Below are 17,461 nucleotides of genomic sequence, written 5' to 3' on the forward strand. Positions count from 1 at the left end.
GGCCTGTTGACTGGACCCAGGCACCTGGGGATTTAAACTCGGGCAGTAGCCAGCCACAAAATGCCTTCGTTTTGTTTACAAAATGTCTTTGATGCTTCAGACCTAAATTAATTTTTCACAGTAATGTTTCGAAATGTCATTTTTCCCTTTCCAAGGGTGGAAAAATGCTGTTGAATAAGTTTCTCTGTTTGGGAAGAGGTGTGAGGCTGGGGAGAGACCAGGCCCCCAGCCACACTGGCCTGTGCCCTGTTCCTCCTCTCTCTGCTAAGCTCCCTGCTGTCCCCAGAGAACAGGACACCAGTCCTGCTCATTTCAGGTCAGGGAGCTGGCAAGGGTGCAGAACGGGTGTGAATTTTTGTCAAGTTCTGATCTTGCTCTGTGGCACTTTAGAGAAGTGGCATTCAGAGTTTCAACCCAGCCTGGCAAGCCTTTTGAGAGTGCCTGGTGGGTGTGTGGCTCACAGTGGGCTCTGCAGGTGGGTCAGGAAGGGCAAGCCTGGACAAGGAAGAGGAGACTCTGGTGGGCTCCGTGCTTGTGGAGCTCCCGGTGGGGGTCCTTGAGAGCACTGGCCCCACAGGATGGCAGCACTGTGGCCTGTGCCCAGGCATAGCTCCTGGAACCCCCAGCTGGGGACAGGTGGGAGGAGACCATGGTGGCCAAGTTGAGGGGAAGGAGGGGCAGTGGGCGGTACATTTGTGCAAGGTGACAGAGCTTAGGGTGACAGCTGGGGTGCTTCATGGTGAGAGTGGCAGAGTGCACGTGGAGTAAACCAAAGGGGCATGGCTCTCCACACTCCTGCATCCCCATCTCTGGACAGGGGAGGGGCTGGGAGGGTGGCACCCTTGGGGCCTGCCGTCAGGCATTGCCATCCTCTGTCACTGTGTGGTTTGCACACACGTCCTGCAGCAAGCAGCCTGTCCCCTCAAAGACTATCTGGTGTAGGCACACTCTCCAAATGAGCCCAGCCTTCTACCGAATCCCTTTTTCCAGGACCTGGGGTCCCAGGGGTGTGACCTCAGGGCAAAGGAGGTGGGCACCTGCAGTGTTTATGTGCACTGACAACACATTTGCAGGGAGGATGTGTGTGTGTGTGTGTGTGTGTGTCCACACATGCACAAGTGTACCTACTACAGATGGTGTAGCTCTCATATGCGTGCAGATGGCATGCCTGTGCCCAGACAGCATGCCCTCCGTGTGTGTGTGTGTGTGTGTGTGTGTGCGGAGACAGCATTTGCTTGCAGGGACAACTGGTGTGGCAGACAGCATAGATGTGTGTAAATGGTGTGCATATGCCCAGTGTGTGCACAAATGGTGTGTATGCATGTGGAGTGTGTGTGTGCAGGCTGGTGTGTCACACACGAAGGCTGGGTGGCAAGTTGCAGCCAGGTGGCTGTCTGGGCCTCCTGCTTGCCTCCTGTGGGCATGAAATGGGAAGCAGGAGACCCAGATTTTCCCACCCTCTTCAATGTCTCCTTCTCCCCTTTCCTCTCCCCCTCCTCCTCCATCCTCCTTCGTCCTCCTCCCTCCCCCTTCCTCCTTCCTCTCCCCCATCCCTCCGTCCTCCTCCCTCTCCCCATCCCTCCCTCCACTCCTCCTCCCTCCTCCTCCCTCTCCCCATCCCTCCTTCTACTCCTCGTCCCTCCTCCTCCCTCTCCCCCACCCTTCCCTTCTGCCTGGCTGCTCTCGGTGGGCGAGTGGATGGGGACTCTGGGCAGGCTGCAGTCCAATACCTCTCTTCAAGGTGCGAGGTCTGAGGCTATCCGGGGCCCAGGCAGAACTGCAAAGGACAAAGGGACTGGTGGGGATCACTGGGGAGGGGGGAGGACTGGGGCAACTGGTGCTCTCATGCCCCACTTAGAGGTGGCCCGATGCTCCAGTGTTTCTAGTGAAGGTGGAAATCCAGGTTTCTATGCAGAATCTAATTTTTAAATGTTGGTTCTACCACAAAAATAAACCTCCGGGATCTGCAGCCTACACTCTGGCCCAGGGGTCCTGTTTGCCTCGTGGGTTTAGCATGCTGGGGCCTCCGGGCCTCACCTCTTACCAGCCCCAGCCCAGCTGCAGCTGTCCTGGCAGGAGTCTGGTGGAGCCCTCTCCCTCTCCCAGCCAAGCCTTATCTGAAGCCCGTGGAGACATGGACAGAGGATTGGGCAGCTCCCTTGTGCACCCTTTAGGGATACTTGTGAGACTAGAGCTTCCTATGAGATATGGCCCTGTGGAGTTTTCAGACTCACCTGAGTTTTCCATCCATTTCAAGTTTGGGTGAGGATGCTGTTCCTGAATCTGGCTCCTCCACCCCCACCCCCACCCCCACCCCAGTCCTAGATCTCTCACCTGCACTGGCTTTGGAGGGCTGGGGCCTGGTGCTGGTGCCAGCCAGGATCCACACCCTGTCACCCTCACAGCCTCCTTGTGTCTAGAGTTCCTCTCCCTTTTACAGGTGAGGAGGCTGGGCTCACACACAGGAAGAAGGTGCTGGGCCATAGGTCCTGCCTTGCCTGCTTTGTCCCTCCCTTCTGGGCTTAAGAGCCCCAGGCTGGGGAGAATGAGGGCTTGTGTCATTCCAGGCCTTCTTGCAGAGGCTGACAGAGACCACCACCTACCTTTCTCTCCCCTTCCTCTGGGGCAGGTCTGTGTCTGTGTCCTCACTGTCCAGTCCTCCTCAGGCTGGACCAGCACTCCATGCCTTTACTGCAATAGCTCCCAGTGAGATACCTCAGTGCCTCAATGTTCTCAAGTGTAAGGGACACTTTTTAGCCCATATCTTGACCTTCTACACATTCTCTTCTTCCTGAAGCTCTAGCCTTGGCTTTTGTGACCGCAGCTCTTGGTTTCCCTCTTCCTGCACTGGCTGTCTTACCTGTCTACTGGCTGTGTTACCTGTCTTATAGGGGGCTGGCTGTCTTTGCCGAGCCACCGGGCATTGGAGGCCTGGCAGCTTGGGCCCAGGCCCTCTTCTCTGCCTCCACAGATGGAGGTGGTCCTCTGTCTGTGTGCACTTCCGCATACATGTCACAAGGGAACCTGACCAGCCTGACTCTCTCCAAAGCCTGGTCCTCTATGAACCTGGTAGTTATCTCTGGCTTAGTAACTAGCCTGACCCTCCCTATAGCCTGGCAGGAGGGGTTTCAATACCTTTCTCTCCGCTGCTCCCAGGGTGGGAGCAGCTTGTGATTTGACCTTTGGGATATCTCTCAGATTTATCCATTTCTCTTCATCTCATGAACCACCATCCCGACCTGGCCCCTGCCACCTCTTCCTGGATGATGCCGAGTTGTCCCATGGCCCCAGCACCTAGCACTTGCCTCCCACTTGGGAGAAGCCCTGTGAAAAGTTACTGGGGCTGTGTGCTGGAGGGCAGTCCTTCTGGTGTTCCCCTGGGGGTCTGTGGTTGCTGACCTCCGTCAGATGTGTCATCACTCAAGAACAAGAGTGACGTCCAGTGGGCTTTACTCTCTGCATAATCTTCATTGCCCTGCATTGTGTATCTACCCAGCGCCCAGCAGAGAGTAACCTGCAGTAAGCATTTCTTGAACAAACAAATGAGTGAAGGCATAAATGTGTTTACGCCCCAGGAGAGAGTTACTAGTGTCATTCCCATCTTGCAGATGAAAGTCTGAGCTCTGGAGTAGTTTAGTGATACAGTCAGAGGACACAGTCCTGGTTCTAGGTGGAGCCAGGGTTCCACCAGCCAGCAGAGGCCGCCAGGACTCGTCACTCGGTTGGGGGTGGGGGGTGCTCAGTCCCTCCCACCTTCCTTCCCTGTCGGGGGATCTCCCCTTGTAGCATCTCAAATTGGGAGCTGTGTAGACACAGCTACTGGGTTAGTCAGTGCAGACTCTAGTGAGCAACTGGGTAATTATTTCCAAAAATATTGACTTGTAATGTGAAGCAAGCTCTTCTCCATGCCACCCGTCAGCAGAAAATTGCCTTTGGTATTAACATTTCAAGAACCGCATAATGTGAATTGATGTAAATGCATAATTAGATATAATAGCCTGGGAAAATTCACTCTTATTTATAAAATTGGGCTTGTTAAATTAAAATGGGAGCTAACGATTTCCATCTCACTCTTAAAACATGTCCAAGGCTTTGTCGCCTTGCTTTGCACAAGCCCTCTATCAGTAGGTGCCTGGGTATATCGACAGCTTTAGGGAGACTCTGGAGAGGGGACACCCTCTGAGGAGGCAGGGACACCACCTGTCCAAAAGGTGGCTCCCTAGTATCATAAACGGGCCTCTCAAAAACATTTTAATCAACATGCAACAAATGACAATCCCTGAGGAAAGATGGCTGGGTGACAATTTCCTCAGCCCTCATTCTTCTTGTAGAATGGGGAGCCAGCCCCCCTGCTGCACCCCAAATCTGAGGCTATTGTGAGGGGTGGGGACAATGCTGTGTGCAGGCACAGTGGAGTGCAGGAATGTGCTCTACAAATGCTAAGAATGTGCAGAGGGCAGCGAGGAAAGAAGACCTCATCATTGTCATCACTATCAATACTTTTTCATTCATTCAACAAGCACCCATTAAGCATTCTACCCATGCCAGATCCTGTGCTTGGTATGGGGTGTACAGAGTTGGAGAAGATATGATTTCTGATCTTTTGGAGCTCACCATTTATCTGGGAAGACAGGAATTTAAACATGTCTTCATTTTGGTTGCAAGTGACAGAAAAACAATTCACACTACCTGAAACAAACAAAAAAGAGGTCTGTTGATTCACAGAAATGGAATAGATTTCAGGCAGAGCTTCATCCAGGAACTCTTGTTCTGTTTCTCTCCCTAGGCTCTTTCTCTGCATGTTAACCTCATTCTCTCTACTCTTTAAGTTTCCACCCCCCAGTCCCCACATTGTGGAGGAAGGTGATACTGGCTTGCTGTTCACATTTATAGTTAATAGTTAATTTTTTCTAAAAGTTTATTTACTTATTTTGAGAGAGAGAGAGAGAGAGAGAGAGAGCAAGTGGTGGAGGGGAAGATAGAAAGGGAGTGAGAGAATCCAAAGCAGGCTCCCCACTGTTAGTGTTCAGAACCAGATGCAGGGCTCAAACTCTACCTTCTGAGCCAACAGGGCCATGAATAGCTGATCTTTAAGGGAAAAGCCTACAGCTCTTTCCAAATGGAGATAACTCCTCCCCCCACACCCTATTCTTCTGGAGTGAGTGGGGCGACCATTCCCTGCTTCAGAGATGTAAATGTGACCCAGATCTTGCCAGTCAGAGCACTCTGAGCCCTGTCCATGGTAATAGACTCAGAGATCCACAGGGCCCTGGCTGGACGTCATGTCTATGTCATAATGAGGAGTCTGGCCACAGCCATCAGGAAGGCAGCACTCCCTGGTCACCACAGTGCTGGGCTGTGAGGATGGCCAGAGCCACCTTTGCATCCTTGGGGGAGAAGCCAGAGCTGACCCATAGAAAGATCATCTTATGATGTTATTGATGTCCCTGGTTCAGCCATGCCTGGAGAGAGGTGCACCCCCATAGTCCTCACTTCCCTAGCCAGTACCTTCCCATTTTGTTTTCATATCCAGGACCCCAGTGTCTGTCCATTAAGACTGGAAGAGTGCTGGGAGTATCTGTCCCGGTCTTTATCCCTGACTAAAAATCACTCTCTGAATAGTGGTCCATAGCTGGTTTTTATAAGGCTCAGCCCCCTTCTAGAAGCTCTCCCTGAAGTGCTCATGGTTTCTTCTTCCAACCCTGTTGGCACATTGTGTGTCCCTCTTCTGTGACACGGACTGTGACCTCCTGGGAGGGTAGGTCCCAGTGCTCTGCCACTGAGCCTTGGAGGACCTGGAACTCATGAAGGTCATCCAGACTGTCTACATCCAGACCTGGAACCTGCAGTGAAATCCAGGGGAACAGGCCCCTCCCTGGGCTGCCCTGGGGAGTGTGTGTGTGTGTGTGTGTGTGTGTGTGGAGACTGGTGTAGAAATATTCCTTATTCCTAAAGAATGAAGTGTTTGATAAAACCCAGGGAAGAGGAAACATAAAAACAGACCTGACTTTGGATATTTTTAGTGAATTTTCACAACGAGGGCTCTGAAGGCCCTCATGTTCTGTGATGGAGCATTTGGGCTCTGGGGGCACGGTCTGTCTTAACCTTGCTATCAGCACCTCTTGGGTGCCTTCCTGGGGTCTTGGGTTTTGCACGTGTGAGTGATTGCCCACAACATTCCCTGGACCATGCTGGTCTACCTGCCAAGCAGATGCAGGGTCCTACAGCAGAGCCATTCAGACCCTTCATGTGTCCTGTGTCCTGCTTCCTCTCCAAGCAGAGAGACCAGCCTTCGTAGGAAATAGTCCTTCCCCTTCCTTGAATCTGCTCTTTTGCAAGGATCATGGGAGAAACACTCCAATTCCCTCTTTACAGTGAAGAAGCTGGGGCCAGAGTGGGAAGGGGCAGGCCCAGGGGCACATGGGGGTCAGGACCACAGGCCAGGCCTCGGGCTTCAGCCATGGCCAAACCTAGGAAGCTGATTTAGGACCTGATGCTGAGTTCCCCTTCCTGGCCCCACCTGGCCCACTCTGGGGCACAGTGGGGACCCTGAGGAGGGGTGTTTACAGCCCTGCCCAGGCATCCCCTGGCCCCTTTCCTCCTCCTCCTCCTTCCCCTCCCCCAGGGGACACAGGTTCCCTTTTCATGTGGGAAGAAAGCTGCCCGCTTGTCTCCAGGAACAGCTGGGCCTTGTCCCCTCAGCTGTGGCTCAGCGCCTGGCGCGGGCCACACAATCCCTGCTGTGTACTGGGGAACCAGGGGCCAACGGAAGCAGCTTGGCCCTGTCCCAGGAGCCGCAGGGAGCACTGGATCTATGAGGCTGGAGGCGGGCCCGGGAGAGCATGGAGGCAGGCCCGGGGGAGCCTGGATCTCCAGGGCATCTGCCTTCTCCCACAGCCCCACCTAGGGGACCCGCATGGGCAGATGGGGAGGCTCTGGGCCTCCTGAAAGGGATGCTGAAGTCCTGTTCCTTTCTCACTGGCCTCCTTGCTCTTAGGGGATGTAAGCAGCTGATGAAAGCAGCTATGGATTTGCTCCCCTTTCTGTCCCCTCCTCTGAGCTCAAGGCCCCCGGTGGGCTGGGAGCTCCTCCGCAGGGCAGAAAGGAGAACAGTGAGAAACAGCTGAGTCAGGGGCAGGTTCCCAGCCTGGCCCTCAGGGGTGGCATTTATTTCTGCCCACTCCACCCTCAGCTCCAAGGGGCTGGGCAGCCCCTCACACTGTGCAGTAGTCAAGGACAGAAGCTTTCATATTTCCCGCCACCCTGCCTGCCTCATCTCCCTCTGCAATGTGGGGCTCCTTGGGTGGCCCCAGCTCCAACCACAGCTTCCCCACTACTAACCATAGCCTCATGGATGGAGGGTTTGTCTCAGGATGCACCTTGCTCTTATACCAAGTGCTCTGCAAGCACCACCTCACTCACATCAAGGGGAAGCATGTGCTATATGGTCCTCATTTTGCAGGTGCAGAAACCAAGAGTCAGGATGGTCAGGGAGCTTGCCCAAGGCCACACAGCTGGCCAACCTAGATCTTTCTCCATCCAAAGCCTGTGCTCAGAACCAACAGGCTCCATGGCTTCTCTAGTGCTTTGACTCTGGCTGCTGTTTCTTTTGCTTGGAAAACTGTTCTTTCTTCAGATGACAACCATTTATTGAGTTCTTACTCTGCACTTGTTCATGGTCTTACATTCTAGAAGGCGAGTCAGATAACAAACACGTGACTAAGAAAGAAGAGAAATAGAGCAGGCAGTGCTCACTGCTCTGCAAAGAATTTAAAAAGAGGGGCATGCCTCGGCATGACAGGGTGTGCCCTTCAGCAGGGCAGTCAGTGAAGGCTGCTCCAAGGACCAGGGATTTGGAGGACAGATGGGGACAAGCCATGTAGAAGCCAGAGAAAAATCATGCTGTGCAGAGAGAAGAGCTGGCAAAGGCCCTGGGGTCGGGGAGGGTGTGGAGTGTCAGAGCAATGGCGGGCGTGCTGTGGGTCTGGAGCTGCAAGAACGGGCGTGGAAGGTGGCACATGAACACTCCCAGGAATGAGGGAGAGTCACCATGTGGCTCATGTCACTAGACTCTATTGTCCTTTCTGGGAGTTGGGTCCATCACAAGCCCCTTGCTATCCAGGTATCCAAGCGGGAGATGAGTCCCGACAGTAGGTAGATATCTCTACTCAGGTAGTCGAGGGACTGACATAGGAAGAAGAATTGACATGAACTATATGGCCTCTGAGAGTGGAATCCATCCTCCTGTGGGAGATGGGTTTTAGGTGTGTTTAGCAGTCACAGATATTCAGGGGTTAGAAGAGTCACCCTGAGGGGTCGTGAGCAGCCTGTCACTGGTGGAGTCCCAGGGGAGCTCTGCTTGGAGTTGGAATCTGGTGGAACAGCCAGCCCTTGGTGGTGGACCTGGGGTCTTGAGTACCAAAGGGCTGCGACTAGCCCATACAGGGGTCTTCCTTAGAGGTCTCTGTAGTGCTGAGTGTGGGAGGACGTCGATATTGGAGAGACAGTGCACACTTCCTCCAGCCACTGGCCTTCGGGTGGCTTGGGTCAGACTGCAGACTTCTCTCTGAGCTCTGGGCTGGAATGTGCCTGGTGCTTGATAAATTTTGTCACTTGATTGATTTCATCCTGGTCCCGGAGGGAAGTGAAGGGAAGATTTCTTGATTTGAGAAGACCAAATTAGGAACAGATGTCTTTTCTAGCTATTAATAGGCGGTTGGGGAACAATGGGGCTTATTTTTAAAGGAGCCCACAGCGTGCCGGTTGCTGCTGTCCATTTGAATGTTTTGTGTTGGAGCGATTCATAATTGTGGCAGTGGAGAGTCATTTGCGGGGAATGACAGAGCTTTCCTCCCACCCCCTGATACTCGATTCAGGTCATGAGCCAGAGGGTCTAAATTTAAGTTCTTCCCCAAACTGTTCTGCTCCCTAGTAAGGGCCCAGAACACCGCATGGTTCTGATAAATGGGTACAGCACAGAATGGTTTTCCAGAGGAGGGGGCGGGAGGCACAAAACGTGTACCGGTTGGCCCGACTCACCTTTTTATTCTTCAATAAAGAAGTCTGGAGTTTGGCTTTAGGCAAATGAATATAAACCACCGTGGCAGCTATTAGTAGCATTATTCACACAATCACAATTGTTGAAAATTAAAATTGTCCATTACTCTGTGTGCGCGTGCTTTCTCTGCCGATTGCAATTTCAAAACTAACATCACTTAGCTCATTGAAAATAATACTAGTGGGGAAAATGGTTTTTCTTTTTAAAAAAAAATTCCTTAATATATTTTGCTGTAATGTATTCCTGTGAAGAAAGTAAAGTTAATCATGATGCAGACAGTAGAATTATCTGACTTGATTTAACACGGCAGATTGAGTCTGTGTCCCGGTTCTGCGGCAGACACAGACCCGGGAGGGAGATTGTACTCTGGGGCGGTGCTACTTCTTGGGCACGAAGCTTCATGCGCTCACAGGGGGGCAGGAGAGTGTCTGGCGGGAGACACCCAGCACCCCTTGGTGGCTTCTGGTCATTTCTGAATGAGGCTTGGGCTTGTCCATTGGGACCAAGCCCTGCTGGGGGTCCTCCTTCTCTGGTCACTTGGGGCTGCTCACCGCCCCATGGAAGTACCTGCTTGGAGAGTGTAGCAACTGCCATTGGTGTGCCCGTGTCCCCAGGTCACTCACTGTGGCCCCACACCAGCAGCATCTTACTGTTTGTAACTGCAACTCTGCCTGTGTGTCCCTCTGGCCATGGAACATGTGCTGCTACACATCTGGGAGCTGACACCCCAGGAGCAGCTTTCAGCAGTGATGTCCACGCCTTTCCACCTTTTGGGTGGGGCAACTCTGAGGTCTGCAGTGCCCCAGGGGTGCCCGCAGGTCGCTCCTAGCAGTAACCTGCTTACTGCCACATCCTGCACTGTTCCCTCCCAGTCCCCTAATAGAACTCCTGGAGCTTAAAGTCTATCTCAGGGTCTGCTCCCTGGGGTGGTCAGAGTAGCAGAGAGGATGCAGGATGGCTCAAAGGGCAAGGTCAGGGGGCCTGACTAGGGCCTGGTTGCAGCACACCCTGCTTCTGCTTGACTGTGCGCCAAGACTGGGCAGTGCCCGCTGACCGATGCACCGATGACCTGCAGGCTTCTTCTGCTGCCCCCACTCATCACGGCGCACTGCTCTAGCCGCCAGTTTCATAAGCTGAAGCCTTACCTTCAGGATATGGGGTCCTTAAGAGGTAATAAGGTTAACTGAGGTCTTAAGAGTGGAGTCCTAATCTGATGGGACTGGTGTCCTTATAAGAAGAGGAAGACCAATCTTCCCTGCCCCCATCCCCATGCACAGAATAAAGGCCATGTGAGCACACAGAGAGAAGGTGGCCACCTGCAAGCCCAGAAAAGAGGCCTCAGCCTGGAACCTACCTTGCTGGCACCTTGATCTTGGACATCTGGCTTCCAGAACTGTCGAAAAATAAATGTCTGGTGTCTAAGTCACCGAATCTCTGGTATTTTGTTATGGCAGCCTTAGGGGACAAGTACACACACTCATTGAGGCGACTGTGTATTTCTCTGAGGCCGAAGCTTTAAGGGCCATGATCAGAGCACATCTCTCTGGAGAGGGGAGCCTCTGCACCATCACCCCCTCTCCACTGCTTGCCAGCTTCCCTGTGGTTTGGGATGAAGCCAGGAAAGGGCTCTATATAGGTAATAGAAGGTATATAGTCCTCATACAGGCTTAGGTCTTGCCAGTATAGGAGCCCTAGGTGAAGAGGGTTTCTAAGTGTTCCTGGCCCGGGCATCCTTCGCTTTGCTGAAATGCTACCTTTGCCTCTTCTGGAACCTCAGTATCCTTCCTCTTTGGGGCATGTTGTCCCTTGCTCAACCATGTGACTCTGAGGGAGGGTGAGGCTGCTGCCAGGGCAGGGTGTGTGATCCAGGCCACCAAATCAGTGGAGCCAATGGAGTGGCCCTACTTCCCATGCCCACTTCCTTCCCCAGGAAGCCAGGAACTTGTGAGCCCTGGTGCTGTGGCTGCCAGCATCCAGCTATTATAAGGAAGTGTGTCTGATGGGATGCTGCTCACTGGAGATGAGAGAAGGAGAGAGAGTCATGACAACCCCAGTTGTCTGCTGATCCCCTGGACTCCACCCTTCCTGGGGTTTGGCTCCTGAGCCCATTAACTCCCCCAGGCCCTTCCTGATCCATCTTGGGTTGTTTCTGCCTCTTGTCACCAAGCGTTCTGTCATACCCACAGCAAGTCATGTTTGTCCAGTCACAGGGGCCCCTCGCTCGTTATGAACTTAATAACTGACTGCAGTGGCCATGTGCGTCGTCCTCTGGAAGATCTGCTCTGATTCCACCATCCAGTGAAAGTCACTTACCACTGAGTTTCTCTGACTGTGGCAGTCCCCAAGCCAACCAAGCAAGAGGCTGAGGTGGTCCTCAGGAAGCCAGGCTGCAGAGGGAATGAACAGGACATTAGATGTGGCCCCTTCAGTCACTTTGGGGCACAGGGTTAGAGGAAATGGGGTCATGGGGAGACCTCGGCTAACTCTCCCCGGCACCCGTGCAGCATCATCCAGGAGAGGAGACCCTGACCTGAGCAGAGGGAGGAGGTGGGATGGTGGGGTGAGTGCCCTGTTTGCTGGGCCAGCAAACATTAATGATGCCTAGGGCAGCTGGGGTGCACAGAGCTGCATGCGGTGTGGCCCGCTACGATGATCCATGGCAGTGACAGGCAGTGATAAGGACAAGCCTTGGGCTGGACTTCAGATTTCAAGCCTGCCCGTTTCTCCCCATCCTCACACATCTGGTCATCAGACCTTGCATCATGGGCACGGGGCCACCATGGAGGCAAGATGTACACAAGTCGCCGTGATGCCAGGTGGGAAGGGAAGCTACTCTAAAGGCTCTCAAGTCTTCAGGGACTCCAGGGCTGGCGTGGCCACATTCGCAAGGAATCGCAAATGCCTATATGCAAGGACCATGTAGGGCTCAGCTACATGGCCAGCTGATGGCTGACTCAGTGTCACAGTGTGTCCTACAGCTTGGACTTCTGGAGCCACCTTGGCCCCTTCCTCAAGCCCACATTGTTTGGGAGTCTGCCTGGTGAGTCTCTGAAGCCTTCTTCCCAACCACGCCCTCTGCCTGACTTCCCAGAGAGGGCTTCCGATTGTGTGCCTGCTGAAGGCTTCTCAATGATCAGCCTCACTGGTTGACTTGTTTCCGAGCTTCACATCGCTTGTGAGGAAGTCCCTCTTGCTATCCGACCACATACCATTCTGCTGCAAAGTGTGATGATTGTGTTATAACTTGTTTTGGGGTTGAGGGTTTTAAAGAAGGAAGAATCATTCAGAAATGGCCCAATCTCATTAACTTTATCTTTTAACAGCCAAAGTATTTCTCTGGACCAAAAAGGAATCCTTTTACTTCCCATCTTTCTCTGTCTTGGGTGGGGGCTCTGGCTCCTAACTCTGCTTGCGTCAGGCCTCTCTAATGTCTGGAATCTCGAGTAGTTTCCTGGAGACAGATGGCATTGATTTTTGCATTTGTTCCACCATGCCTGTCTCTCACAAAATATTAACATCAGCTTTTGACATGGAGCTCCTGGAAACATCAGAAACAACTTGATCTGTGACTTTATAAAATATTGGTAACACATTAGACATGGGGCAAGTTTCAGAGAAGGCACTATTTTTCAAGCAATTGGAGAATTTTGGAGAATACCCAAATTATTGCTCTTTTTCGCATATAATCTTCTTGCCTCTTCTTGCACCTGATATTTTGACAATTGGGCTGTGTTTCAGTAACTTCAGCATAGGAGGCAAGGATTGACCAGCTTCTGTGTACCGGCACAGGGAGGAACTCTGGGCCAGGGGTCCACAGTGGGGGCTCTCTGTGACTTCCGGTAAGTCGCTTCCCCTCTTTGGACCTCAGTTTCTCCATTGCTGACATCGGGAGCATGCTCCCTTTCCTTTCTACATCCCAGATGCCTAGATATATTCACTTACTGATTTTTAAAGGGAGAGTTGGCATACTTGCTTGCTCTCTGTTTCTCTGTTGGACATAGAAAGTCTCTGGACTTATTTGACCTTGAGCATCTGAGTGGCACTCTTTATCATGCAAACAGAGAATGAGGGAGGTCCCATGGCCCTGCAGAAGGGGACCCCCAAGACCTCCTGTTTTGTCCTCGCAGAGCTCCAGGGCTGGTTGCTGGGGAAGATGGGGCTTATTTGCTTAGACCCCCAGTCCCTAGTCCCCTGGAGGGTCACACCCAGGTCTTGGCTATAGCAATGAGTTCTAGATTCCAGTAAAATGGATTGTGACATTCATCTCCACATGAGGACTCTATGGGAAAGCCCATTTCTGAAGTGGACAGTTAGGGACCAGCTTGAATTCAGTCACTTCAGGAACTCAAGAGAGGAGAGGGAGCTTCCTCTCTTGGATTCCTGTCCCCAAGACTCTTCTCTGTGCTACCTTATGTTAGTTCTTCTGCTCAGGAGAACCTGAAAATGCCATGCCTGGTGCAGACACTTGAAGAAATTGGCTTGGACAGGAGACATTTAGCGCCAGTTACAAGGTCAGGCAATTCTAACTGACAGAGATTGCACAAGGTGGTCTGATGTCCCGAATGCCCAGCTCCTGCCCAGATGGCCTCTTCTTTCTCTGGTTTAGCATGATCTGAAAGAATGTGAGCACCACAGAGCAGGGAGCCTGCCTGCCTTAAGTTCCTAGGGCCCCCAGAGCCAAGAATAATGCCAGGCACACAGAATATACTTCTTTCAGTCACTCACTCATTTGTTCATTCAGTTCTGAACACTGGGCCAGGCTGGAATCTGGGCCTTTCAGAGATGGGCCACATTCAGGTTGGCTGGGGAGAGGTAGGCCCCTATGACAAGCCAAGGGAAGCTGGGAATGAGCCAGGAATTCCAGTGTGGGCCCTGTCAGGCTCACGGTTGGGGATGTGCTGGCTGGTGCCTCTCACCTGCACCCCACCTTGTTTTCTGGGGCCCTTGGAAACCTCGAGCTCCTAAGTCACTGTCCTCATCAATGGCAGCCTTTGGGGCTGACCATACACAGCTCTCCCACAGGACCACTTTCCTTGAGGAAGTCAGCTTGGATTTTTATCAAAGTTCCTATATGTATTTTTGTCCTTTTAAATTCTTATTTAAATTCTGGTTAGTTAACATACAGTGCAATATTAGTTTAGGAGTAGAATTCAGTGATTCATCACTTACATATAACACCCAGTGCTCATCATAACAAATACCTTGAAATCACCCGTTTAGCCCATCCCCCACCTGCCTCCCTCCATCAACCCTCAGTTTGTTCTCTATCCTTAAAAGCCTCTTATGGTTTGTTTCCCTCTCTCTCTGCTTTTCCCCCTTCCCATATGTTCATATGTTTTGTTTGTTAAATTCCACATATAAGTGAAATCATATGGTATTTGTCTTTCTCTGACTGACTTATTTCACTTAGCAAAATACACTCTAGCTCCATCCATGTCATTGCAAATGACAAGATTTCATTCGTTTTGATGGCTGAGTAATATTTTATTATATATAATATCTTCTTTATCCATTCATCAGTCGACGGAAATTTGGACTGTTTTCATAATTCAGCTACTCTTAATAATGTTGCTGCAAACATTGGGGTGCATGTGCCCCTTTGAATCCGTATTTTTGTGTCTTTTGGGCAAATACCTATAGTGCAATGCTGGATCGTAGGGTAGTTCTATTTTTAATCAAAGTTCCCTTTAAGCTGATGCTTGATCTAAACTTCTGTTCTCTACTCCAGAATTTTCCTTCCTGGAAATTAGCGGGAGAGCTGCAGCCCTCCTGTGTAGGTCTTTGGAAGCAGATGTAGACCTGGGTGAGGAGAGCAGCTGGGGCAGATTCTCTGAAGCACAAGGCTGGTGAATGGATGGACATGTGTCTTGGTCACATGGGAACCGTTGTGTGCAGCATGCGGTTCTGCCTCTGGGTTGGCTCAGTGGGCTCTGCCACTTGCCAACCGCTTTACTTGACAATTAGCCTTGGGAATAGGATGTGCAACTGAGACTTAATCAGGAGTATTAGCAGGAGCTTAGCAGGTAAACATTTATAGGACAAAGGAAATCCCAAATTGCACCTAGAAGGGCCTTTGGAGGGTGCTTTGTTGGAATGTTTGTAGTTGCAGGTGATAGAAGACAATTATATACCTGGATTAGGCAAAGAAGGCAGTTTATTGACTCAGTACTATAAGACTCAGGCTTCAGGCATAGCTTGATCCAGGGCTTCAACCTCTCTCTATTTCCATGTGTTTGCTTTTCTTTGAGATTAATCCCCTCACAGTCTCTCCCACGTGGATGCCCTTGCTGTCTATAGGTTGTCATCTGAACAGGTTAGCAGCCCAGGCAAAAAGAGAGCCCTCACCATCCCCAGTGGTTCTAGCAAAAGTCTTAGGAGTGAGTGCCATCAACCAATCTGAGTCATGTTTTTGTATCTGAATATTTCTTTCCTCCCCTCTTCCCTCCCTCACTCTCTTTCTTTGTCTTTCTTCCCTTTAGGAATGATGAATTTATTGAATTTATTAAAAATGTGTTATCATAAACACTTCAAGCAAAAATAAAAAAATTAGGTGGTGGTCATTCCATATATCTCTTTAAGAATATATACAGATACATAAATAGAATCAGTTTGATAAAATGGGATTATTTCACACACCTCTTCAAAAATAAAGTTGTCAAGTTTTGCTTGAATTTAACAGTAACAGAGCAATGTGTCTTCACCTTGGAAAAACCTTCTTCTTCTCCTTCTTCTTCTCCTTCTTCTTCTTTTTAAAGGGAGAGAGAAATGGCACGCACACACAAGCATGCATGAGACTTGGGGAAGGGCAAAGGGAGAGAGAGACAGAGACAGAGACAGAGACAGAGAATCTTAGGCAGGCTCCAAGCTCAGCCTGATGCAAAACTCTATCCCATGACTCTGGGATCATGATGTGGGTTGAGTCTCAAGAGTCAGACACTCAACCAACTGAGCCACCCAGGTGCTCCAGAAAAAATGTCATCCTTAAAGAGTCCCTAAGATTAAGAAAAAAGATTGTGAGAAACAATGTGAATTGAGAGTCATTTTAAGGATGTTTCAATTCCAGACCATTTCACCTGGCTCCATACTCTGAAAGATGAAGAAACTAGCAGGGCTTCCTTCTTTTTTTTTTTTTTTTTTTTATGATTCTTTGTTTATTTTTGTTCATCAGATTATTCTTTTACCTTGTCTAAGTTTATAATGCTTGGGTTCTCTTCTACAGGGTTTCTTTTTTCTGTATTTTATTGTATTCAGTGGTTGTCATTTTTTCATGACTTTTCCATTTCAAAGTTTTTCTATTTTGATGTTCTGTTTTATTGTGGAATAGCTATTTTTCAACAATCATGGTTCTGTGTTGTCTGATTTCTTCATACTAGAGAATGCTTGTCTCCTGATTTTTAGATTTCAAGGACAGCTGAGATGTACATAGTTTTGCCTTTAAAAAACAGCTTTTCACCAGGCTTTGCTTTAGAGACTTCTAGGTTTGAGGATTCCATACCTCTCCATTTTTTTCCCTAAACGCTATCATTTTGCCAATTTTCTTTACCTTTTGATATACTTTGCCTGGATTTAACTACCAATTAGATTTTTATTATTTAAATTTTTATTTATTTTTTATGTTTATTTATTTTTGAGAGAGAGGAAGAAACAGAGTGTGAGTGGGGGAGGGGCAGAGAGGGAGACACTGAATCTGAAGCAGGCTCCAGGCTCTGAGCTGTCAGCACAGAGCCCAATATGGGGCTCAAACTCACGAACATGAGATCATGACCCAAGCCTAAGTCAGATGCTCAACTGAGTCACTCAGGCATCCCGGAATACCTTCCTTCTTTCATTTTTTGCCCTTATACTCAAGCTATTCAGCAAGTGGGTAAAAATATAGAAAAGTTTCTAAGCTTATTTTGCAAGGTGAGTCTATGCCAGGCATCAACATGAGACAAAGGAAGCCAAAGAAGACTGTGGAAGAACCTTGTTTAGAAACAAAAGTTACCTATAAAATATCAGTACATCAAATGAAGCATGAGATCATAAGAGATACACAGTGTGCTCAAATATAGCTTATTGCAGCAACAAAGGACGATTCAACATTGGGAAATATACTAATGTAATTACTCCTCTGACAGATTAAATCATGTGAGTCTCTTAATAGAGGCTGAAGCAGCATTTGATGCAATGCAATACCCATTCCTGATGAAAAAGAAAAGATGATTAGCCATCTTAGAAAACATCATACTTACTGTCCATTTGAGAGGGAGCCTTGGTAAGTCATGGTGGCTGTAAGAGCAATTCGAAGGGTCACCACCGAATTCCAGTTTGCCCGGGATGCAGGGATTCCTGGGATGTGGGACTTTTAGTGCTAAAACTGGCAAAGCTTGGGATGATGGTCCCCATATATGGAAGGTGTGGGTA

The sequence above is a fragment of the Panthera uncia genome (genome assembly GCF_023721935.1).
Source record: "Panthera uncia isolate 11264 chromosome E2 unlocalized genomic scaffold, Puncia_PCG_1.0 HiC_scaffold_19, whole genome shotgun sequence".
In the NCBI taxonomy this organism is placed as follows: Eukaryota; Metazoa; Chordata; class Mammalia; order Carnivora; family Felidae; genus Panthera; species Panthera uncia.